Source organism: Echinops telfairi, unplaced genomic scaffold, assembly GCF_000313985.2.
Source record: "Echinops telfairi isolate 266 unplaced genomic scaffold, ASM31398v2 ScPeMD7_44;HRSCAF=162, whole genome shotgun sequence".
NCBI classification, from domain to species: Eukaryota; Metazoa; Chordata; class Mammalia; order Afrosoricida; family Tenrecidae; genus Echinops; species Echinops telfairi.
Window position 1 is genome coordinate 14,777,322 of NW_022103942.1, and position 3,503 is coordinate 14,780,824.

A 3,503-nucleotide genomic window follows, 5' to 3' on the forward strand; every position below is an offset into this window, starting at 1 on the left:
CAGCTGCTCTGAATTTGAAAGATGAGGGTTTCTACTTCAATGTAGAGTTACAGTCTCAGAAGCCCACAGGGCCAATTCTACTCTGACATATAGAGTCTCTTATGAGTTGGGATCCATTTGATAGCAGTAGAGTTTGTTTGTTTGTTTGTTTGTTGAGACTTCTTTGCACCACTGACCATGATGTCTTGCCCAACAGTCTTGACTTCAGTCAGAGAGTGCATTAAAAAGTTGGTTACCTCCACTCCCTCTTAGCCAAATCAGGGAAGGATGGATAGTTTCTGTTAGGGAATTACCTGAGTGTGTCCTTGTAGGAAAGCACTGTACTAAAGGGTGTCACATAGCCAGGAGTCATGGCCTATCAGTCATCATTCCCCACTGTCTTGGACAGAAGTCCTTGGACCAATTTGGAAAATCTTCTGTCTAACATAACCCATGTGTCCTAATCATACTTCTCCTCCCTCTTCTGTAGTCCTGCCATTAACTATGATATATTGATCTGCCACCAATCATGCTTGGTGATAATTTCTTTTACCTTTCCATGTCCTTCTCAAAGCTCTATATCAGGAAAACCAGGGACACCATTATGGCCAAGTGCTTATGGTCGCCCTCATCCAGATGATGTCTTTGCTTGCCACTGACCAATGTAACACTTAGTAAACATTCTCTTCAAACTATATTTGAGATTGGGGTCCTTTGTTCTCTAAAACATGGAAAAATGTGTGAAAGTTCTCAAGGCTATAATATTTATTTTTTTAGCTTTGTAATGTTATTTGAGTGAAAGTTTACAGAGCAAATTTGTTTTCAATTGAACAATTCATACATATTTGGTTTGATTGCAATCTCCACAATGAAGCAGCACTATTCCTGTTTTAATATTTTCTTTTTTCTTGTGCATTTTTCAGTCTTCATTATGTCCATGGTTGCTTTTGCTCATCTACAGTTTTTTTTAATCATTTTATTGGAGGTTTGTACAGCTCTTTTCAAAATCCATACATACATCCATTGTTTCAAGCACATTTTACATATGTTACCATCAATATTTTTAAAACATTTTCTTTCTACTTGAGCCCATGGTATCAGTTCATTTCCCCCCCTGCCTCAGTCGTGAACTCCTGATAATTTATAAATTTTTTCATGTCTTACACCAACTGCAGTCTCCCATCACCCATTTTTCTGTTGCCTTCCCCGCTGAGAGAGTGTTATACGTAGATCATTGTGGTCAGTTCTCCCTTTCTCCCCCCACCTTTCCCTTCCCCTTCTGGTATTGCTACTCTCATTATTGGTCCTGAGGGGTTTATCTGTCCTGGATTTCCTGTGTTTCAAGCTCTTATCTGTACCACTGCACATTCTCTGGTCTAGCCAGATTTGTAAGGTGCCATTGGGTTCATGATAGTAGGGGTGGGGAGGAAACACTGAAAAACTAGTGGAAAGGTGTATGCTTCAGCAGTGCTATACTACACCCTGACTGGCTCATCTCTTCCTTGTGACCCTTCTGTAAGGGGATGTACAATTGTCTAAAGATGGGTTTTGGGTCTCCACTGTGTGTTCCCCCTCATGCACATTAATATGAATTTTTTTTCTAGATCTTTGATGCCTGTCACCTGATCCCATCGACACCTCATGATCACACAGGCTGGTGTGCTTCTTCCATGTGTGCTTTGTTGGTTCTCAGCTAGATGACCAATTGTTTATCTTCAAGCGCTTAAGACCCCAGATGCTATGTCTTTTGATAGCCCAGCTTTCTTCATCACATTTGCTTATACACCTATTTTTGTCTTCAGTGATCCTGTCAGGAAGGTGATCATCACAGAATGCCCAGTTATTAGAACAAAGTGTTCTTTTTTTGAAGGAGCACTTGAGTAAAGGCCCTTAACATATAAATATATGTACATAGACCTACATCCCTATTATTATATATTAATATATTTACATATATACATGCCTACATTTATACCTCTATAAATGCCCTTTGCCTCCTGGTTCTTTCCTCAATTTCTTTTTGCTTTTATTTTGTCTCACTATCATGTTTCCCTTCATTCAAATTTCAGTAATTCCTCTTGGTTACATTGACTTTGATCAGTCCCCACCAGGCATTCTATGCCCTCCTTGCTATCCATTTTTAGATTACTTGCTGTTACCTTGTCCCTAAGTTTGTTGACACCCTCTTCCTTCCCCCCACCTCCCCATCTACTATGTCCCCCTGGAACTGTCAGTCCCATTGTTTTCTCCTCTGGATGGTTTATCCCCTTTATCTTATATAGATAGGCATGCAGAGTCAATAATAAACATAGAAACAACACAGAGCAAAAGAAAACAAAAAAGCAAAGCAACGACAAAAAAAATCCTATAAATTGTTTGTTGACTTTTAGGAGTGTTTTCCAGTTGAGTCTGATGGTGGTAGGGGCACACCCTGGCCCAAAAGCATATGTTTGGTATTCCACAGAGACTTCATTGCTTTGTTCCCCTTGCTGCTCTGTTGCACGCCCTTAGTGTTTGGCCCTGGTGTTGTGGGGTCAGATCGGGCACAATTCCAACACTGTATCTCCATTGTTGTCCCCCGTAGTGCTATGGGTCAGTGTGGAATGTCCTGTCTCATGGTGAGGCTGGCCCTATGGTCCTCTCTGTGGATTGGCTGCTCTGAGCAGGAATATCATCCACAAGTCTTGGTGGGCCAGGATGTATTCCACTCTCTCTCCATCCTTGTTTGTTTACTCCTGTGTGCGCTAATCAGACCCGCCCCTTTGCCTGAGCTGTAGCTTTAATGCTGTCCTCTGTAGTGGATTCTTGGCAGGAATGGGGGAGGGTGTCCACATAGTTGGGATTAGGGCCAGCCCCACAGAACTATCTATTGGTTCCCTGCTTCCTGCTGATATGTTGCATTCACATCTTGGGGCACTGGGTTGAAGTCTGGTTACTCTTTTCCTCTCCTGTGGAGATAGAAATAATATTTTCCCCTTGGGTGGGTAAGTGCTCTGTTTCCCTGCTACCCATGTCTTTTTTCCTTCTTTCTTTCTTTCCTCCTCTGTTTTAGTTGGGTGCCATATGTATCCCTGGATTGGGTCTGGCCTCTGTCATAGTACCTGAACCTTACCCCAGGAATGTATGTCTATAGTAGCTTTCCCCCTATGCCCCCTTTGCATGTTTAAGCTTACCTCAGGGGACTTCTGTTGTACTAGTCCTTTTCTGCTTGGATTACTTTGCTTACCATAATTTTCTCCAATTTTTCCCATGCAGAGATGTGCTTCATGCTTTCATCACTGCTTTGTAGGGATGTGTAGTACTCCATTGTGTGTATATACCACAATTTTTTAATCCATTCATTCATTGATGGAAATATGGGCTGTTTCCAACTCCTTGTAAGTGTGAACTGCGTCATGATGAACATTGGAGCACAGATGTCTGGCCATAGTTTGTTTCTTGACACTTCTGGGTATATGCCCAGGCGAGGGATTGCTGGTTTGTATTTTTTGTGCCAAAGTTCTCAGGTTTGTCCCAATTCCCTC